The 23,667-nt window shown below is 36.7% G+C and overlaps 1 long non-coding RNA gene across 4 annotated transcripts in view; it reads left to right on the top strand.

Moving 5' to 3' along the window:
* LOC147350433 (uncharacterized) overlaps positions 1 to 23,667 on the top strand; it is a 304,477-nt gene that overhangs the window by 166,773 nt on the left and 114,037 nt on the right. The window lies entirely within an intron of this gene.

The following is a 23,667-nucleotide window of genomic DNA, read 5'->3' as shown; positions in this document are numbered from 1 at the left end:
CTAGGTCCTTGATAATATCACTAGGCTGCTGAAGATCTTGACTGACTACTGGACTTAGACATTGTTAGCTTTTCTGTTGCATGCTGGAAAAAGAATTTCTAATTGATAAGATTGAATTACTACTGGATTTCTCAAAAGTAAAGGAAGTCTGAAATTTTCTAATGAGGCTGATTCTGTCAGTTGCCAACCCTCACACTTTACTTTCCAAGAGGTTCTAGCTAAATTTACAGAGCCAGGATTAGGGTCTCTGTACTTGAGGACTTATCTTAGAATTTTAGAATTTCCTTCTCACTTCTAGAGTAGGAGGAAGATGCCAAGGAAACAATATTCCCTGAGAGTACCCCACAGCCAGTGACTCTCAGAAGTTGCTGTATAAATATACTGTCTTTCTGGTCCCTTGGGCAGAAAAATTCTGAGGCTTGTGTTTCCCACAGTTCCTAGACTTGCTCACTGCATTAGCCTGCTTAATACTGAATTTTAACAGATTGTCTCCTTTCTCTGTGCTTTCTAAATTAAATAATTACATGTGATTTCTTGTTTCAGCCTAACTGGAAATCAAATTAGGTATGTCAGGCCTGAATCAGATAAAAAAGACTCTCCTGATTCAATCAAATGTCAGTGCACAGAGTCCTGTAGAAGCTACCTGAGATTTAAACTCTGACTACAACTTTTCAAAGACTCAGTTCCTTTGACTCTGTTATATTATATCAGTTATGGCTGTATGTTGATGATTCCCATCATCTAAGTCCTGATGGATCCCATTGTGTGTTTTATTACTAGCTTCCAAAAATATAGCCTATGATTAGACTACTAACTTGACTCTATTACTGCTTCCAAAGACAACTTAATTTTAATTCAATTAGAAGACTACTTCCCCATTTGTTACTAATGAATGCCTTTAACTGAAAACAGAAGTTCCAATTCTCCAAAATCATGTCTGTTATTTTCATGGGCTCAAACCATATAACTTTTTAAATCCATAAGTGCAGGCAAGATGGATAGACTTTATTGTGGATTAAAGAAAACATTCCTGTCAACATAAAAGTGCTTCCTTTCTTTGTTTACTAAGTAACTTGAAATTCTCTACCTTATAAATGTTTCTTCAGGTAACAGGCCATTGTAATGAATTAAGATATTTTGGTTACCAAGGAAGAACAAATCTGAGCTAGCCAATGCATCACTGAGGATTTAAAATATTACACTCATTTTCACCTATCATATAGAAATGACCCTGTTGAGATTCTACTTTAATGAGATGGGAAAAGAAGGAAACGGCTGCTGCCACTCAGGTCAATTATTATGTAATCGTGGAGGACATCTGGGAGAACACTGGGGCCTGGGTGTCCCGCACATAGAGAAAGATAATAAAATGGGAGTCAAGCAAAAGGTGACATCGACTGAACAGCTCTGCCAAAGGACTGCTATTGTACTGGATTAGATGAAAATTAAAAAAAAAAAAAATAAGAAACAGAATAATAAACTAGAGTTAAACTTTGCCTTAACTCTTATTTCTTCTTCACAGCACACCTGAATTGTGGGATAAACACAAAACATTTTGCTTTTACAAGATTTTCTTTCCCTTTTTTTTTTTTTTTGCAGAAAGGCCTCAGGTGAAAAATACATTTAAAAATCCAATTTAGAGGGAAAACCATGTTATTTTGTATTGCTGGAAACTTTTCCCTGTACAACTAATCATGTTCCATTGCATGAATCTTTTATCACAGCAAGGCTAAGGAAACTAGTTAGCTTATTATAGAGCAGTGTGTGTATATATATATATATATATATATATTTTACAAAACAATTTCATTTTCATGAGTTTTACCTCATGACAAGTATATCTGATTTACTACTAGGAAAATTTACAAGGAATGCCCCTTCAGTTAGAGGGAGAAAGTGGTTATAAATTTGGGGATATAATTTTCCTGGGAGAAATCTTTCAAGTAACTTTACTGAGTAGTGCCAAGAATGTATTCTATACAAAGTATTGCAAGAGAGATTATATTAAAAAAAAAAAAAAAAAAGAGTTCACCAAATTGCAAGTTTAATGAAAATAAAGACCTTAACTCAGTGAAGATTCCCACTGCCAGTAACAGTTCTTTGCAATCATTAGATTGTCACTAAATATTTATTGAATAAGTTAATGCTAGATACATTTTGACTTCTGTCCTCAAGGAATTTATCTAGTTGAATTAGGGAGGCATTTGGCTGTAAATTTGCCAAAATCACTAGGTGTGTGCATAACCATGTATCAGCAATTTTAAATAAGTAAATGTCATTCCCAGTTTATGATAAAAGGATATCTTAGGACAAATTTGGTCACTGACACCAAACATGTAATAACAATCAAGCATACTGTCTATTTAAAAAATTTTGATGAAGTTCTAGCTTATATATAGAAAAAAACTTGTATGAAAAATTCACTTGAGTCAGTGTGGTAATATTCTATTGTTAGATCTGGAGAAATCTATTAAGTCATTAAAAAAAATCCCTTAAAATCAGTAATGGAAAACAAATATTTAAGAATCAAGCCTAAAATGTCATACTCAAAGATATAGATGAAGGGTACAGGGTTTGCTATAGTCTTATCCCTTTTCATGCAAGGTCTGGAATTATCTCTAAAATATTTTAACCAATCTACACATTTTGCAAGTCACCAGTGAGATTACCACTGTGTTATTTCACAGAATTTCTTCAACAAAATCATAATTGTAACATAGTATGCTAATAAGCAAGTTTCTCAGATGATAATCAGGAGAGCTGCAATTTCTATAGTAGCTTCCTCAGGCTTGTAGCTAAGTCCATTGTCTACTGAATTTCTGATACGTGCAAATAAATGCTCTAAAAGTGTGGCTTCAACATACATATGTAATGACAGATTGTCTATACCAAAGTACTTCAAATAAGTCCAGCATAGCATCATATATGACATGAATGGAGAACAATAAATATCACTGCTGCTGCTGCTGCTAAGTCACTTCAGTCGTGTCCGACTCTATGCGACCCCATAGACGGCAGCCCACCAGGCTCCTCTGTCCCTGGGATTCTCCAGGCAGGAACACTGGAGTGGGTTGCCATTTCCTTCTCCAATGCAGGAAAGTGAAAAGAAAAAGTGAAGTTGCTCAGTCGTTTCCGACTCTTAGCGAACCCATGGACTGAGCCCTCCAGGCTCCTCCGTCCATGGGATTTTCCAGGCAAGAGTACTGGAGTGGGGTGCCATTGCCTTCTCCAATAAATATCACTAACACACACTGAATGCTTTCAGTGTGTTGAGGGATGATTCTAAATAATTCACAGGAGTCATCTCAAATAATCCCACAGCAACACTCTGTGATTTCATTTTCTTAAAGAGGAAATTGAGGCTCTGAGAAGTTAGATTGCTTGCTATGGTAAGAAGCTGGCAAGTGGCCGTTTGAGATTTAAAACTAGGCAATGAGCTCTGAAGTCCACACTCTGAGCCATGAAGCAGTACTGACTCTTAAAGGACTGCATACAGAATAATGGAACTAGGGCTAAATTGGGGCCATGAGAAGGTCCAACCTAATTGTACCTGAAGAAGACTGGACAGGAGTGTTTCTTTCTTTCTTCCTTAGACCTATGTAGTATAGGACATCTCATCAAGCATGTCCTAAGCAACATGAACCACTGGATTCACTTTAGAATGGTGAGTTGTAAGTGGCATGTATGGTTTTTAGTGATGGTGAGATCTGATTGGGTGGTGGAGACAGATCAGTAGATTATATCAGAAAAATGTAAGCTAAAGGTAATTGCTTCATTAGAATAGCAAATGTAGCTTTGTTCTGCCAGGGAGCCAAAGCAAAAACACGATTCTCTGTGTTTCTTAATAGGGATCATTCAAGCATATAGGTAAAATTGAATTTACTATAATAACACTAAGAGAGGTTTGTTAACTGAATGCTTCTGAAAGGGATACTAAATAAATTCAAAACTATTTTTACAAAAGATGTGGGCATAAAAATTACAGACATAATTTTATATTTTCCGTCTCAGTTTTTTATGGGGAAGAGTGACTTCCTGATCAAGGCACAGACTGCTCCCTGGTTGTAGCTTCAGGTAACTGTAGTGTCTGTTCCCTGGCCTCTGGTGTGTTGCTTTCATCACACCAGGGTGAACTCTGGTCGTCATTTGTTTATTGTCTGAGAGACACTAGAATATGAGCTCCTTAGGGCAGAACCTGGCTCTGTCTTGTTTATCCGTGTAACTCAGCACCAGGAGTTCAATAAATTATTCAGCATTGTAAAAAATATAGTTTTCTCTTATATCAAAACATAATTTAAAACTCAGTCTTTTGGCATACTTTATACATCCTTAAGGAGACCAGTCCTGGGTGTTCATTGGAAGGACTGATGCTGAGGCTGAAACTCCAACACTTTGGCCACCTCATGCGAAGAGTTGACTCATAGGAAAAGACTCTGATGCTGGGAGGGATTGGGGGCAGGAGGAGAAGGGGACGACAGAGGATGAGATGGCTGGATGGTATCACTGACTCGATGGACATGAGTTTGAGTGGACTCCAGGAGTTGGAGATGGACAGGGAGGCCTGGCGTGGTGTGATTCATGGGGTGGCAAAGAGTCGGACACAATTGAGCACCTGAACTGAACTGAATGGATTGATAGATCCTTATAGCCCAAGACTAGTAGAAGGGAACTTTCAGAAATCAAGAACATTTTTATGTATACATGAAATGCGAAATTGCCAAATGTGAAAGTTTCTAGAAGATATTCAAAGCTTTTGAGTGATCGGGTAATCTATTCCAATAAGAAAAGGACTAAAAAAAATGCTTACTTCAATTGCCTGAGGAAACAATGAGAGATCTGAATTTCTTTGCTAAAGTGTTAAGGTTTCAATGTTGGTATAAAAGTGTGTGGGGAGGGATTATTTTTCCATTTGAGAAAATCTTGGATCTTATCTCTTAAAACTTTCAATTTAACTCATTGCCCTTGGAGTAGGATATGTTACTACTGCGAAAGGAAAACTACCATGATGCTATTAATCTTTTTAAGACACTGATCCTACTGCCATTGAGTAATTAATTGAGAAGGGTAAAAGATCCTTTTATCCGTTTATCCTTAAAGACAAAAATTAACATACAACATTGCATTTATGATAGCAGTTTTCCCACCTCTGGGGAAAGAACTGAATTTTGATTGGAAATATTAGACTATTTAAAAGCTGTGTGTGTGCATGTATGGAAATGTATGCATGTGTGTTTTCACATTAACTAAAAACAGGGTCAGTTAAGATCGTGTTTATTTCTGTGTTGTTCTTGATTACATATTCTGGCAGGTATAGTGTCTCTGAGTTGTTGCTAATAAGTATGCATTAATTTTTTAAAAAGTGTACTTTGCTTATGTATGGTATGTTTATAAGCTTTGACTGATGAGATAATTTTATTAAAAGGGAATCAAATCTTAACTGGGAGTGGGGACAAGGTGTAATTTTACTACACTGTTGCAAGAAAATTATTAATATCTTTTGTAAATAAACTATATTTATATACTTCCAAAAATTAAAATTGTCCTGTTAGATAAATAACTGAACACTTAAATGTACAATTCAAAAGCTAGAGATAGAGACTAAATGAATGATAAAATAGTAAAATGCATTTGTCTTGGCTGTAAAATTGATGTGGTCAAAAGCAATTAAAACTGTATCTTTCACAATGTAGGTGAAGGAAAAGTCAATCAGAGGAGATAGGTATTACCAGTTTACTCTTGATCTGGGTGAAATGTGGTCCAGTCTTTATAAAGACCTCTTTGGTAACATGAATCACGAGTTTTTAAATACACACACACACACACACACACACACATACTGGCTCAATAGATATATCTATTAAGCCAGAAATTCTACTTCTGAGAATATAAATAATTAGAAATGTGAACAAAGATGTGTGTTTATTCAAATTGAATATTGAATCTCTGTTACATGGCAGATGCCATTTCCTTTAGAAAAAAGTTCTCTTAGTACTTTGAATGTCAAGTGGGAAGTCAGGAAAATTAAAGGCCAAATGCAATAGAGTAAATTAGAATACATTAAAACTATTAATGTCCCTAGCCCAGCCCTGAGAAGAAGATATTTTTAAGATGATGTAATATAGGAAACAAATTTGGCAGAACATTAGCATTAATAAGAGAGCATTTTTTTAAATTGAAGTTTAGTTGAATTACAATATTATTTGCTTCTAATGCACAGCAAAGGGATTCTTTTTCATATTCTTTCCATTATGGTATAACGGGGTATTGAATATAGTTCCCTATGCTATAAAATAGGCCCTTGTTTATCCATTTTATATATAGTAGTTTGGATCTGGAAATCCCAAACTCCTAATTTACCCCTCCTTGATCACTTTTCCCCTTTAGTAACCATAAGTTTGTCTTCTATGTCTGTAAGTCCATTTCTGTTTTGTAATAAGTTCACTTGTATCATATTTTAGATTTCACATATGACTGATAGTGTATGATACCTCTCTTTCTCTTTCTGGATATGAGGTCACTTAACACGATAATCTCTAACTCTATCCATGTTGCTCCAAATGGCATTATTTCATTCTTTTTATGGCTAAGTAGTATTCCGTTATATTTATGCACCACAGCTTCTTTATCCATTCCTCTGTCAAAAGACATTTAGGTTGTTTCCATGTCTTGGCTGTTGTAAATAATCCTGCTCTGAAGATTGGAGTGCATGTATTTTTTCAAATTAGACTATCTTCCAGATACACGACCAGGAGTGGGACTGTTGGATCACATGGCAGCTCTTTTTTCAGTTTTTTAAGGAACCTCCATACTGTTTTCCATCATGGCTATACCATTCCACGTTCCCACAAACAATAGAGGAGGATTCACCTTTCTCCATACTGTCTCCAGAATTGATTATTTGTAGACTCTCAAATGATGGCCATTCTGACCAAAGTGAGGTGATATTTCATTTTAGTTTTGCCTTGCACTTCTGTAATAATTAGCAAAGTTGCACATCTTTTCACGTGCCTATTGGCCATCTGTATATCTTCTTTGAAGAAATGTCTGTGTAGAACTTCTGTCCACTTTTTGATTGGGTTGTTTGGGGGTTTTTGATATTGAGCTGTATGAGCTGTTTCTATATTTTGGAAATTAATCTCGTGTTGGCTACATCATTTGGAAATATTTTCTCTCTACTCCATAGATTGTCCTTTTGTTTGTTCATGGTTTCCTTTGATATGCAAAAGCTTGTAAGTTTGGTTAGATCCCTTTGTTTACTTTTGCTTTTACTGCTATTGCCTTGAAAGACTGACCTAAGAAAACATTGCTACAATTTATGTTAGAGAACGTTTTGCCTATGTTCTCTTCTAGAAGTTTTATGGTATGATGTCTTTTATTTAACTCTTTAAGTCATTTTTGAGTTTATTTTTGTGTGTGGTATAAGCTGCTGCTGCTGCTAAGTCACTTCAGTCTTGTCCGACTCTGTGCGACCCCATGGACTGCAGCCCAGCAGGCTTCTCCGTCCATGGGATTTTCCAGGCAAGAGTACTGGAGTGGGTTGCCATTGCCTTCTCTGGTGTGGTATAAGAGAGTATTCTAATTTCATTGATTTACATGCACCTGTCCAGTTTTTTCACCACTTGCTAAAGAGACTGTCTTTTCTCTGTGGTATATTCTTGCCTCCTTTGTTGAAGATTAACTGGTACATGGATTTATTTCTGAGAGAGTCAGTTCCTAGGCAGGTTGATAGGGAGTCTAGGGGTCCCCAAGGAGAGAGGAGTCTGGAATTCTCAAGGAGGAAGAAAGGACAAACTGTTTTTCTTTCTCCACATTCCTTAGGATTATATAACAATAATGTATCCTGCCTAAGGACAGTCTTTGGATTCAACCTTCTGTTACCTTAAAATGTTAATTATGGGAGTAGACCTGGTCTTTACAAGGATGTATCTTGCCTGAGGACAGTGTTATCTTAAAATGTAAATTATGGGAGTAGGTCTGATGAGGTCTTTACAACCTCCAGACATTCTTTGGAGTATATAACTTCATTGTTAACACTAGCAAGCGGGTACTCTTTCTGCCCCCTTCTGATGCCTATGTCAGAAGCTTTCTCTATCTCCTTTATACTTTAATAAAACTTTATTACACAAAAGCTCTGAGTGATCAAGCCTCGTCTCTGGCCCCGTATTGAATTCTTCTCCTCTGGGGGCCAAGAATCACGGTGTTTTCGCGTGATTCAACAACAACCTTTCATTTCTGGGTTGAGAGCATTTTTTTCAAAAGTCATTATCATGTACTTTATTTCCATTTATGTAACATTCTTAAATGAAAAATACAGAGACAGACAACAGATTAGTAGCTGCCAGATGTTAAGAATGAGGGGGAAGAAGTAGTAACTATGGAGGGGTGGCACAGTGGATCCTAGAGATGATGGAAGAGCTTTGCTTTCGATTGTGGTGGTGATCACATCAACATCAAATCAACACATGTGACACTGTGTGAACTGCATAGAATTGCTCACATACACACACACACAAAAGTGCATATGAAGCTGGCAAAATCTGAATAAGCTTTATGAATTGTGCAACTTCCTGGTGGCTCAGACGGCCTATAGCGTCAGAGACCTGCGTTCAATCCTTGGGTTGGGAAGATCCCCTGGAAAAGGGAATGGCAACCCACTCCTGTATTCTTGCCTGGAAAATCCTATGGACAAAGGAGCTTGGTGGGCTACAGTCTATTGGGTCGCAAAGAGGCTACACAACTGAACAACGAAGCACAAACAGTGATGCAAGATGTTGCCACTGGGGGAAACTGCATGAAGAGCACACAGGACCTCCCTGGGTATTTTCTCTCTTGCAGCTTCCTACAAATTTATAATTATTTCAAAGTAAGAGATGACAACGCCATTGCCTAGATCTTAACCTAAAGTTTTCAGGTAGAGTATCAAACATAAGTAATATTCTCCTTTATTTTTTAATTATTATTTATATATAACACTCTCCTTTATTTTTTAATGACTAATTATATAAAGTTCATCCCTCATAGTATATAAAGACAAACAGTCATGTCACCAACACCACAATCAAAGTATAACACTCTTCCATCGCTCCAAAATATCTCATTTTGCCCCTTTTAGTTATCTCCTGAAACCAACCCCATCTGACAACTACTCATCTTTTCCTCATCACTGTAAATTTGTCTTGTTTTATAACATCATATAAATGGAATCATACAATGTATAAATTTAGGAGATCAAGTTTTTTTTTTTTCTCCCATTCTTATCTGTTCCTTCATATTTTTGAGCAGTTTCCCATTACATAAATGCATCCCAGTTTATTCATCCATTGCCTGACATATACAACTATAGGAAGACCCAGCAACTGAACTCTGGGGCATTTATCCCACATAAATGAAAACTTGTATTCACATAAAACTTATACATTAATGTTGATAGCAGGTTTATTTGTAATAACTAATAATTAGAATCACCCCAGATATCCTTCAACAATTGAATGATTTAAAAAAACTGTAGTATATATATGCCCTAGAAAGTTACTCAGAAATAAAAATGCCTTTGGTAATAAAAGCACATCAAATTTGAGGGTAGCATGTATAGAAATGGTAAAAGAGACTCAAGGAAATTTGGATAAGTCTTGACTTTGTCTGCTACAAACGTCATTTTTAATAATCTTTCATAGGTACTTTTACTGAAAAATGGTTTGTAATTTTAGGTATCCACAGACCTCATTACTTTCATGTAATAAATGAGGCTTAATTTGGCAGATAGGTAACTTTAGTAGGTGTCATCATATTATGCTAAATGCTATAAATTGCAGTTCTTATTTTTATTGCTTAGAAACAATTGACAATCTAGATTCAAAAATAAAACTGACGCATATAGAATACAATGGAAACATTTTAAAATCTTATTTTTGGAAAGCAAATAGAAATCTTTCCAATGATTTCATTTAAGGCAGAAGTAGTACCTACCAATATCTTCATTTCTTTGGAAAAATGAAACAGAAAAATTAAAAAGTGAAGTATTAAATGACCCATACATGAAAAGAGAGACATACATATCTGTTTTTAGACTAAATACAGCTTCTATCTTGCAAGCTCTAATTTTACTCTTTCTATTGATAATCCATAAGGGGTTTTTATATGCATCATGTCTAAACTAAGTATGTACTCTCTGTGAAGTACAGCTCCCATAAGCACTTCCATCACTGTGTCATCCCTGTTGCCCAGTTTACAAACTAAGGGCCCTTAAGTGCCTCTAAGTATTTTCAGCACAATGTGATGTAACTGTATCACCTACATTAGCTTTAATGAGTGTAGTACAGCTAATGCTTCACTTGGGGGACTGACATGTGGCTGTATTCTGCAAAATGCCTCTACAACTAATACATTAAACTTTTTAGAAGTTGTACAATAGATAGCTCTCCAGATATCCTCAGTCTCAAGTGGTTTCTCTAAGCATTCTACTACACATCGAAAGAATTGTTCAGGATAGAACTTTCCTATGCCCTCAAAACTATTTAATAAGCAAGTAAAAAAGGAATAGCAAACAACCTTTAGTCTAATTTAAGTCATGCTACACGAAATGTTAAAAAACTTGGTACAAGGTTTGAAATCAAAAGTCACGTGATAGGATAAGGGATGTTTTAGCTCCCAGAGAGGGCGTATGAGAGCATTTAAAGACTGGAGTTCAATGAATTTCTGTCTGCTGTTTGATGAGTGTATGAGAAATCTTCTAATGAACTTGTCTTTATTTTCAGTGGAAAAGAATAAGTATTCTGGCATGGCAAATAAACAGGAAACTTTTAACTGTAATCTTTCAATCTACTGGGATTATTTTCAAGTATCTGTTGAGTGTGTGTGTGTTTTAACTTGATATCTGATAAATTGTCTAATCATTACATTAGACACTCACTCTTACAACAGATGTATAAAAGAGTTTGGAATTTCTAAGGTCATCCTCTAACAATATAGAGTGTTTCCATTTCCAGGAAGATAGGGCAGTGTTTCCTAGACTCAACATGAAGATGATCCCAAAAGTATTTTCCCAAGGGAGAAGTGTTTGCCTGCTGATAGGAAGAAACATTAACTATTTGAGATAAAACAGTGCTGCAACAGTGATAAGAATTACCTAGGCTCCTACCTTACCAGTAAGAGTAGTAAGTGAAAGTCCCTTTTCTGTGCAGCCTCTCTTGCTTGGCAGTGATGGTGATATTTATCTTCTGTTTACTTCGAGTTTGCATTAAAGTTGGTTATCTGGAGGCTATAACCATGTCAAATTTCCTTCCAATAAGAAGGAATAAGAATAACAATATTCTTATTGAATATTCTTAATAAGAATATTCTTAGCAATAAGAAATAGTGCTTACTTTATGCTATGTCTTCTATTTTCTTCTTTGTTTAATTTGTATTCTGTTTCAATAAACTTCTTCTGGTGTATTGAGTAAGAAATAAACTTTCTGAGTCATCTTATATCTGAAATACATTTGTCTTCACATTTGAACAATACTGTTGCTCAGTAAAAATATTCTAGAATGAAAATAATTTTCCCTGAGAAATTTGGAGATGTCTTCAGTTGTCTTCTAATATCCAATTTTATTGCTGAAAAATATGATGCTTGTCTAATTATCATTCTTTTTTATTATATTGGTTTTGCTTTCTGGGAGTTACTAGGATATTTCCTTAGTCCTTGTGATTATAAAATACGATGAAAATATATTTATGATAGATCATTTTTTAAGCCATTCATCTATAATTTACCAAGTCATTTCAATATGAAGACTCACATTTTCATCAGCTATGAAAGTGAAAGTGAAGGTCATTCAGCGGTGTCTGACTCTTTGCAACCCCATGGACTATATAGGCCATAAAATTCTCCAGGCCAGAATACTGGAGTGGGTAGCCTTTCCCTTCTCGAGGGGATTTTCCCAACCCAGGGGTTGAATCCAGGTCTCCTGCATTGCGGGCAGATTCTTTACCAGCTGAGCCACAAGGGAAGCCCTTCATTAGCTATGGGAAATTATTAAACTATTTCTTTGAAAATTTTTTCTTTTAAATTTCTGACCATATAATGTGAACTCATATTTGTTTTCCATTCACTAATCTCCGTCTACAAATACCAAGGTTTGGCAGATAATGTATGTTTATGATTCAAAAGTAATAAAATGTCAGATTTAAGTGATAATACATAAATAATTACTTTGAAAGTAAAAGGTTTAAACATACCAATTTAAAGAAAAGAGAGTTTTTTAAAACTTTTCTTTTAGAGAAAAGTTTCAGAGTGAACTTATAAAATGACTCAATTATATGCTGCTTAAAAGAAATTAACTTTGAATTCAAATGTATAAGTATGTTGAAAGTAAAATGGTTGAAGAAGATATGTCATGCAACCATTAATAAATAAAACAATAAAACAATGGCTATGTTAATATCTTACAAAGTAGACTTAAAGTAGACTTTTAAGTAGATTTAAAAATCAATACTTACTTAAAAGTCAATAGCTATTCCACGTTGAAGGTCAGGAAGGGCAGCGGTGAGGAGATACCTACCCCTTGTCCAAGGTAAGGAGCAATGGCTGCGCTTTGCTGGAGCAGCCATGAAGAGATACCCCATGCCAAAGGTAAGAGAAACCCAAGTAAGACGGTAGGTGTTGCAAGAGGGCATCAGAGGGCAAACACACTGAAACCATACTCACAGAAAACTAGTCAATCTAATCACACTAGGACCACAGCCTTGTCTAACTCAATGAAACTAAGCCATGCCTGTGGGGCAACCCAAGACGGGCGGGTCATGGTGGAGAGATTTGACAGAATGTGGTCCATGGCGAAGGGAATGGCAAACCACTTCAGTATTCTTGCCTTGAGAACCCCATGAACAGTATGAAAAGGCAAAATGATAGGATACTGAAAGAGAAACTCCCCAGGTCAGTAGGTGCCCAATATGCTACTGGAGATCAATGGAGAATAACTCCAGAAAGAATGAAGGGATGGAGCCAAAGCAAAAACAATACCCAGCTGTGGATGTGACTGGTGATAGAAGCAAGGTCTGATGCTGTAAATAGCAATATTGCATAGGAACCTGGAATGTCAAGTCCATGAATCAAGGCAAATTGGAAGTGGTCAAACAAGAGATGGCAAGAGTGAATGTCGACATTCTAGGAATCAGCGAATTCAAATGGACTGGAATGGGTGAATTTAATTCAGATGACCATTATATCTACTACTGCAGGCAGGAATCCCTCAGAAGAAATGGAGTGGCCATCATGGTCAACAAAAGAGTCCGAAATGCAGTATTTGGATGCAATCTCAAAAACGACAGAATGAGCTCTGTTCGTTTCCAAGGCAAACCATTCAATATCACAGTAATCCAAGTTTATGCCCCAACCAGTAACACTGAAGAAGCTGAAGTTGAACGGTTCTATGAAGACCTACAAGACCTTTTAGAACTAGCACCCAAAAAAGATGTCCTTTTCATTATAGGGGACTGGAATGCAAAAGTAGGAAGTCAAGAAACACCTGGAGTAACAGGCAAATTTGGCCTTGGAATACGGAATGAAGCAGGGCAAAGACTGATAGAGTTTTGCCAAGAAAATGCACTGGTCATAACAAACACCCTCTTCCAACAACACAAGAGAAGACTCTATACATGGACATTACCAGATGGTCAACACCGAAATCAGATTGATTATATTCTCTGCAGCCAAAGATGGAGAAGCTCTATACAGTCAACAAAAACAAGACCAGGAGCTGACTGTGGCTCAGACCATGAACTCCTTATTGCCAAATTCAGACTTAAATTGAAGAAAGTAGGGAAAACCACTAGACCATTCAGGTATGACCTAAATCAAATCCCTTATGATTATACAGTGGAAGTGAGAAATAGATTTAAGGGCCTAGATCTGATATATAGAGTGCCTGATGAACTCTGGACTGAGGTTAGTGACATTGTACAGGAGACAGGAATCAAGACCATTCCCATAGAAAAGAAATGTAAAAAAGCAAAATGGCTGTCTGAGGAGGCCTTACAAATAGCTGTGAAAAGAAGAGAAGCAAAAAGCAAAGGAGAAAAGGAAAGATATAAACATCTGAATGCAGAGTTCCGAAGAATAGCAAGGAGAGATAAGAAAGCCTTCTTCAGCAATCAGTGGAAAGAAATAGAGGAAAACAACCGAATGGGAAAGACTAGAGGTCTCTTCAAGAAAATCAGAGATACCAAAGGAACATTTCATGCAAAGATGGGCTCGATAAAGGACAGAAATGGTATGGACCTAACAGAAGCAGAAGATATTAAGAACAGATGGCAAGAATACACAGAAGAACTGTACAAAAAAGATCTTCACGACCCAGATAATCACGATGGTGTGATCACTGACCTAGAGCCAGACATCCTGGAATGTGAAGTCAAGTGGGCCTTAGAAAGCATCACTACGAACAAAGCTAGTGGAGGTGATGGAATTCCGGTTGAGCTGTTCCAAATCCTGAAAGATGATGCTGTGAAAGTGCTGCACTCAATATGCCAGCAAATTTGGAAAACTCAGCAGTGTCCACAGGACTGGAAAAGGTCAGTTTTCATTCCAATCCCAAAGAAAGGCAATGCCAAAGAATGCTCAAACTACTGCACAATTGCACTCATCTCACGCACTAGTAAAGTAATGCTCAAAATTCTCCAAGCCAGGCTTCAGCAATATGTGAACCGTGAACTTCCTGATGTTCAAGCTGGTTTTAGAAAAGGCAGAGGAACCAGAGATCAAATTGCCAACATCCGCTGGATCATGGAAAAAGCAAGAGAGTTGCAGAAAAGCATCTACTTCTGCTTTATTGACTGTGCCAAAGCCTTTGACTGTGTGGATCACAATAAACTGTGGAAAATTCTGAAAGATGGGAATACCGGACCACCTGATCTGCCTCTTGAGAAATCTGTATGCAGGTCAGGAAGCAACAGTTAGAACTGGACATGGAACAACAGACTGGTTCCAAATAGGAAAAGGAGTTCATCAAGGCTGTATATTGTCACCCTGTTTATTTAACTTATATGCAGAGTACATCATGAGAAACGCTGGACTGGAAGAAGCACAAGCTGGAATCAAGATTGCCGGGAGAAATATCCATAACCTCAGATATGCAGATGACACCACCCTAATGGCAGAAAGTGAAGAGGAACTCAAAAGCCTCTTGATGAAAGTGAAAGTGGAGAGTGAAAAAGTTGGCTTAAAGCTCAACATTCAGAAAACGAAGATCATGGCATCTTGTCCCACCACTTCATGGGAAATAGATGGGGAAACAGTGGAAACAGTGGCAGACTTTATTTTTCTGGGCTCCAAAATCACTGCAAATGGTGACTGCAGCCATGAAATTAAAAGACGTTTACTCCTTGGAAGGAAAGTTATGACTAACCTAGATAGCATATTCAAAAGCAGAGACATTACTTTGCCAACAAAGGTTCGTCTAGTCAAGGCTATGGTTTTTCCTGTGGTCATGTATGGATGTGAGGTTGGACTGTGAAGAAGGCTGAGTGCCGAAGAATTGATGGTTTTGAACTGTGGTGTTGGAGAAGACTCTTGAGGGTCCCTTGGACTGCAAGGAGATCCAACCAGTCCATTCTGAAGGAGATCAGCCCTGGGATTTCTTTGGAAGGAATGATGCTGAAGCTGAAATTCCAGTACTTTGGCCACCTCATGTGAAGAGTTGACTCATTGGAAAAGACTCTGATGCTGGGAGGGATTGGGGGCAGGAGGAGAAGGGGACAACAGAGGATGAGATGGCTGGATGGCATCACTGACTCGATGGACGTGAGTCTGAGTGAACTCCAGGAGTTGCTGATGGACAGGGAGGCCTGGCGTGCTGCAATTTATGGGGTCGCAAAGAGTCGGACACGACTGACCGACTGATCTGATCTCTGAAAAGTCAATACAGTTAGAAGAGATAAGAAGAATATAATGTAAAGACAAAAAAGATGAAACCATCAGGAAGCATATGGATCCTAAGTATGTTACACACCAAATAAAGGCTTCAAATATGTGAAGCAAAGCCTTGTAGATCTAAAAGGAAAAATACATGGATTCATAATCATACAGCTGAAGACTCAGTTGTCTCCTCTCAACAGTAACAGAATTACTAGTCAGAAGATTTGAATAGTACAGTCAAGCAACAGGATCCAATCGACATACATAGAACGCTAAAGAACAGCACACATTCACCAAGATAGACCAGATTCTAGTCTATAAAACAAACCTCATCCAGTTTAAAACAACTTGTCATTTGGTGTATGTTCTCTATAGTAATGAAATTACTGTAGACTAGTGACAGTAATGAAGTTAAACTAGAAATAAATAACAGAAAACAACAGGCAAACTTCACATCATATGGAAATTAAACATGCTTCTAAATAGCCCATGGATCACAGAGGAAAACTCAAATGATTTTTTTTTTTTTAAAGTAGAGCTAAATGGGGAACATAATTTTCCATCAATAATGAATGGATAAAGAAGACATGAGTATGTGTGTGTATGGTTGTATACATACATACAGTAGAATACTAGCCAAGAAAAAGAACTTAATCTTGCCATTTGCAACTGTGTAGGTGGACCTAGAGGGTATTATGGTAAATGAAATAAGTCAGACAAAGACAAATACTATATGATTTTAATTTTCTGTGGAATCTAAAAATCAAAGCAAATGGGCAAACCAGGAAAAACAGAAAGCAAATCAAAGACTAGTGGTTGTCAGAAGGGAGTGGATGGGAAGATAAGTGGTATAGGTAAAGGGGTTTAGGAAGTGAAAACTTCCAGCTCTAAAATAAATAACTGGGATATAATATAAAACAAAGGGAATACAGTAAATAATATTATTATAATTCCATATGGTAACTAGACATCACAGTGATCACTCTGTAATGTATAAAAACATCAAATCACTGTGGTATACACGTGAAATGAGATAATATTGTATGTCAATTATAATTCAATTAAAAATAACTGAAAAAAAATGCAATGTTATCAAAATGTTCAGGACTAGTTAAAGCAGTTCTTAGAGACATAACAGCATTAAATGCTTACATAAGAAAAGAGGAAAGATCTCAATAATCCAAGTTCCTACTTGGATGAGCTCTTTACAGTACTTCATTGTATTTTCCAAAGTTATAATTCTTTGGTTCAATAATATATAATCATTTACTTCACTGATATAAGAATGACCTAAGGAACACCTTTGTTATCACAATACTTCTCAAAAGTAATAGTTATAACATTTACCACATTTTGAGGGTTTATAAGACTTAAACTGTGCATTGTATATGTATTTTAAAACTATCATCTCATTTATGGTTTCAATAATCCTGTGAGATAACTATCGTTGTTTTCTGTTTTTGAAGGGGAGAAAACTTAACCTAAAGAGGTAAAGTAACTTTCCCAAAGGTATTCAACTAAACTTACTGGCAGTGTTAATTATTGTACTTGAACTCTGGTCTATCTGAGACCAAGTTTAAACATTACACATATTGTCTCCCCTATAAAACATATTGAGAGTAAAGCACTTGAGATGTGGAGGCAAATAAAGAAGAAACAGCTCCCCAGTGGTGATGAGTAAGTAGTCTAGGAAAAGCAGAGAGATCTCAAAGTCTTGGTGTATGAGTTGTCAGGAAGATACCCAGGATCAATGCATAAATTAAGTCCTGCTTCCAGGGAACACACATTCCTAAACATCAAGCTGTCATCTTCTAAACTCTTTCTTCCCTATTCACATTTGAGTTGTTCAAGGACAGAATTTGTGAACATTTATTGAATCTGAGAGCATGGTGTTGAGATGAGTGCATTAAACCTATGACTTTTACATCAAGACAATAATCCTGAATGCTAATTTTGGAGAGGAAGAGAGAATGAGACAAAGAAGGAGAAGTGGGGAGAGAGCAAGAGTTAGATTGATTGGTTTTCAAGACTCAACTGGCAATCAGGGTATTGCCACAGAAATCAATGGCAAGACAGAACAAACACCAGGGCACTTTGGTGATTCAACGTCTTCTCTGCATCATCAAAACCCTTCAATCACACGCCATCTTTGAACATATTCATATGTCATTGTAAAAATAATCTTAAGAGAGGTTCCAGACAGTTTAGGAAAACCAAAGTTTAAAAAAAAGAAGTATTTACCTGAAAGGAGTGGTTAGGTGAATCTTGGACTGAGTTTACTAAATTATACTAAAATTTACTTGTTTTTCCACCTATTTCCTTCCCTCAAGTAGGTAGGGATTTGTGAGCTCAGAAATAGAACCATTTTTAAAGCTCATTTTCTTGTATGCCTAAATATAGTAGGTATCATTTTGTAACCCCATATCTTCATGAGCATTTGATTGGTGTGTCTGTTTTCTGTTATTAGAGTGTGACCTTCCAGATGCTGTGATCTAGGCTTTAAAAGTACTTTCTAGCAATATGATTTTCATTGTACAGGCTCTGAATCACAATTCAATTAAGTAAATTTCTCCCAAATCATTTGAATGTGTGCCAGTGTGAAGTTAATGTGCATTTATCTTGAAGCCTCCTTGAGGAATGGTGTCTAAGATGGAGTAGGGAAAACAATAAAAGATGACAGTGTCTATTAGAAGTCAATAGAAGTTGGACATTTGCTCAAATTCTATTTCATACAAACACACACACACAGAAGTTGCTCAGTCGTGTTCAACTCTTTGCGACCCCATGTATTGTAGCCCACCAGGCTCCTCGGTCCATGGGATTTTCCAGGCATGAATAGTGGAGTACAATATACAATTCTGAGCTTAAAGAGTTTATAAATGTTTCAGCAGTTAAGCTGGAGATAAGCACAATTGACTGATTTAACTCTCATTCTAATCTTTAACCACTTCATACCGAAAAAAATAAGTACTTTCACTTACAGAATAAAAAGTAATGAGGATCAGGAAATTTTATCAAAATACTTCCTTTGGTTTGAATTACTATTCTTATTATATGACATAGGTCATTTGTGGTTGATTAACTGTTGGGTCATTGGGATAATAGTAACAAGAAAGTGATTTTGTGAACATCTACATATTCATGCTGCTGCTGCTGCTAAGTCACTTCAGTCGTGTCCGACTCTGTGTGACCCCATAGATGGCAGCCCACCAGGCTCCCCCATCCCTGGGATTCTCCAGGCAAGAACACTGGAGTGGGTTGCCATTTCCTTCTCCAATGCATGAAAGTGAAAAGTGAAAGTGAAGTCGCTCCGTCGTGTCCGACTCTTAACAACCCCATGGACTGCAGCCTACCAGGCTCCTCCGTCCATGGGTTTTTCCTGGCAAGAGTACTGGAGTGGGGTGCCATTGCCTTGAACATTAAAAAAAAGAATATAGACTTGTATATACAATATGCTACCAACTATACAGAACATCTGGAAAGAATCTTCAAATATTAAATAATAGAATTATATGTGATTTTAGAATACTCTCCTTTACATAGTTTATAGTTTCCAAAAGTTTTACAATGACCACCTATTATTTTGGTATATATAAAAATGCTACTAACAGCAAATAAACATTTACAAAATTAGATATTCATCTCTTATTTATTCCATAATATTATAATAGCAGCTCTCATCTGTCTTATTATTCTGACTTTGCAAACCTGCTTCTATCTTGCCTGTGAATCCAAATTTCCTTGAAACTACCAAGTGACAGATTTTCTCTACTGTTTCTGTAACTATTGATAAAGATAATGCTGGAGTATTTCTTTAAATTGATTTGTCAGCAATTGCAGTGACTGTCATTAAGAGTTTGATATTATGGGGGAAGGTAAAAAAGGCAGGTGTCAGAATTATAGAGGGAAACCCTTATTTTTCTTAAGTACATGCATTATTTGTACTAAGTTTTTATAATGTAAAATGAATCAAAGAAATTCTCCTCAACAAAACTATTCTTTGTAATCTTAATTCTTCAGAGTAAATACATGTATCCTTAAATACAAATAAAAATCTGTGTGCAGCTTAAATATAGAACTATTTCAACAATTCTTTAATCTCCCTTTAGGATGTCCTTCAAATTTTTGTGTCACCTGAATGAGTCTTGGTCCACAGAACTTTCATTATGAAGTTTGTATTTCAACTAAATTTAGTATTTTTAATCCCCACTTTGATTAAAGTGACTTTTGGAGAGAATTCAAAGAATGCACCTTTCTGAATGAGTGTGATTAAACTTTTCATTATTTGTTATCTGAACATTTGACATCCTTCCAATATCACAGAGTAGAAATATTTTAAGCATTTTTTTCACCCCTAAGCATATTTCTCAATGACTCCTAAGGCCATGGGGTTTTAGAGTTGACATCTCAGAACAGTGAAATGACTTGCTAAACTTACTAAAGTATCTTCTTTTTTAGGCATTTATTTGTAGTGACAATTTTGCATCAGTTTGACAAATGGAACCTGAAAATAGCTACTGTCTGCTTGATTCCTTTTGCTAAAGTTTTTCCTTTCCTACTTACTGAATTTAGACTCCTAAAATGACATATTTGAGCAACAAATCTTCAGCTAACTAAGCATTTCTCATGCTTCTGATTTGTATTACACTCTTGAAAATATGAAGCTTGCAGATCATAGAAAAATATGAAAATTATAAGTGAAAAAGTACAGACTTATGCACATATACAAACAAATCTCTGATAAAAGTACATCCTTTTTTTTTTTTTTTTTTTTGCAGGGAAACTGCACTGGAGTCTAAATTTTGTAAAACATTTTTGTCTTTCAGGATTATAGAAGCTTCCTCTTCTAATCTTCTTAATGCTATAAAAACTAATTACGTGATAGAGAGGGAAGGAAGAGTAAGAAAAGTAAGACTTGAGATTTCTTTAAAGATTCACTTTTCATAGTCCTGATTTTGGAAGATTGTTTTATTTTATTGTCAGCTGAAATAGAAATTTCCAGAGATATAAATTGACTTCTTTACCTAAAACATTAACAATATCAAGGCAGAAAATGAGTAAAATAATAATGCTCGCTTTAATTTCTTTACTGCTTTGTCTTCTTTTCAAGCTTTATAATTCTTAGTACTTACCAAGCCTAAGATCAATTGCTCGATTGATCGTTCTGTTCTCATTCTCAGTGCTGGCTCATTTGCTCACATTTGCAACAATCCATAGTTAGGGGCTTCCCTGATAGCTCAGGTGGTAAAGAATCCGCATTGCAATGCAGAAGACCCCGGTTCAATTCCTGGGTGGAATTGATCCTCTGGAGAAGGGATAGGCTACCCACTCCAGTATTCTTGGGCTTCCCTTGTGGCTCAGCTGGTCAGGAGTCCGCATGCAATGCAGGATACCTGGGTTCAAACACTGGATTGAAAAAATCCCCTGGAGAAGGGAAGGGCTACCCACTCCAATATTCTGGCCTGGAGAATTACATGGACTATATAGACCATGAGGTCGTAAAGAGTCAGACCTGACTGAGCCACTTTCACTTTCACTTCTTATAAAAATACGACTGCAGTGCTGATCTTAGTCCCAGCATACAACTGCAGTGCTGATATTATTCCCAGCTCCACCTACAATTCAAATTCCTCATCCTTATTGATATTTCCTTACACTTAAATATCCAATATGTTGGATATTAACATATTAATATTAGGAAGATTAATATTTTTAAAACTAAAATATCAAAGGTTCCTGCTGACAGCTACCTCTCCTTATTTCCTTATCATTGCAATATATTATTAAAATATTCCAACTTTCCTATAATCACAACTATTCTCTGTGTTCTCCTCCTTGGCCAGGTTTCTCCTTTTTGGAATGGTGGTCTCTGGACAATGTAGTCTGCCTTTTTAGAGAATATTACAATTTCTTTGGAAAATGTGTTCTATAGCGTAGCTAGCTACTAGACAGGGAAATTCAGTTCAGTTCAGTCGCTCAGTCGTGTCCGACTGCGACCCCATGAATTGCAGCACGCCAGGCCTCCCTGTCCATCACCAACTCCCGGAGTTCACCCAAACTCATATGCATCAAGTCGGTGATGCCATCCAGCCATCTCCTCCTCTGTCGTCCCCTTCTCCTCCTGCCCCCAATCCCTCCCAGCATCAGGGTCTTTTCCAGTGAGTCAACTCTTCACATGAGGTAGCCAAAGATTGGAGTTTCAGCCTCAGTATCAGTCCTTCCAAAGAACACCCAGGACTGGTCTCCTTTAGGATGGACTGATTGGATCTCCTTGTAGTCCAAGGGACTCTCAGGAGTCTTCTCCAACAACACAGTTCAAAAGCATCAATTCTTCAGCCCTCAGCTTTCTTCATAGTACAACTCTTACATCCATACATGATCACTGAAAAAAACCATAGCCTTGAGTAGACGGACCTTTGTTGGCAAAGTAATGTCTCTGCTTTTGAATATACTATCTAGGTTGGTCATAACTTTCCTTCCAAGGAGTAAGCGTCTTTTAATTTCATGGCTGCAGTCACCATCTGCAGTGATTTTGGAGCCCAGAAAAATAAAGTCTGCCACTGTTTCCACTGTTTCCCCATCTATTTCCCATGAAGTGGTGGGACCAGATGCCATGATCTTCGTTTTCTGAATTTGAGCTTTAAGCCAACTTTTTCAGTATCCTCTTTCATTTTCATCAAGAGGCTTTTTAGTTCCTCTTCACTTTCTGCCATAAGGGTGGTGTCATCTGCATATCTGAGGTTATTGATATTTCTCCTGGCAATCTTGATTCCAGCTTGTTCTTCTTCAAGCCTAGTGTTTCTCATGATGTACTCTGCATATAAGTTAAATAAGCAGGGTTACAATATACAGCCTTGATGTACTCCTTTAATTACTGACGTGTAATTTCAAAAGTATTTTAATGTCTAATGTGTGTTAGCACTCAACTAGTTCTAGATAGGTCAGACGTGATAAATCCAGGATCTGCTCTTCTTAGCATAAATAGCCTAGAAGAGACATACATACAATACACACACATGATTAGAAACTTTGATGAGAGCCATGAAGAAAATGTGTAGGGTACAAGAACAAATACCTTAGGAGTAAAAATTAGATTTGTATATTAGTAAATATTTCTGTCTCCAATTCCAACAGCTCTGCACCAAATCTCAGCACTTCTTGCATTGCTCAGTGGTTTTCTGATATTGCAACATATCTCTTGCATGTCCCCCAATACTGGCCTTTAGTAATTAGAAACAAAGGTCAGTTGAATGGGCTCTTAATAAAAAGCCCACTTCTTCAGAAATCAGTTTGACTAAAGGGTCTTGTCAACATGACTGCAAGTTAAGAGTTGACAATGCATTGAAGAAAAGTTAGGATATATATAATAATTTGACTTATATCCATCCCAGAATTATTTTCACCTGTCACTGTTGGAGCAACTTCTCCAGGCAATTAAATCATTGCGTGCAACATTTTCTTCATTTCCTGAGGCTGGTTTCAGAATAGCATCTAGGGTTTTATGGAGTATGTATGGGATGTGTAGGTGTACTAAATGGCTCATGTAGCTATAGGAAGACATGTTGAGTGTCAAGAACATTCAAACTTCAAGATACTCTGGTAGCTAAAATGAATTTTTTCTGTATGAAAACGTCACTACCTCATGCTAATTTAGACAATAACAAAATTACCATGTGATATTTCAGAAAGAGTACCAGTAGAAAGAGAATCAAAATCTGAATGAAGTATCAGTGGGACAGTGTTCTTTTTAAAAAATTTAATGTACTTTTATT

This window comes from Bos grunniens, chromosome 20 (genome assembly GCF_055505025.1).
Source record: "Bos grunniens cultivar Pamir isolate PY7600 chromosome 20, Bosgru_T2T1.0, whole genome shotgun sequence".
Classification (NCBI taxonomy): domain Eukaryota; kingdom Metazoa; phylum Chordata; class Mammalia; order Artiodactyla; family Bovidae; genus Bos; species Bos grunniens.
The sequence above is the reverse complement of the archived record's forward strand: the minus strand, read 5'-3'. Positions and strand labels throughout refer to the sequence as shown.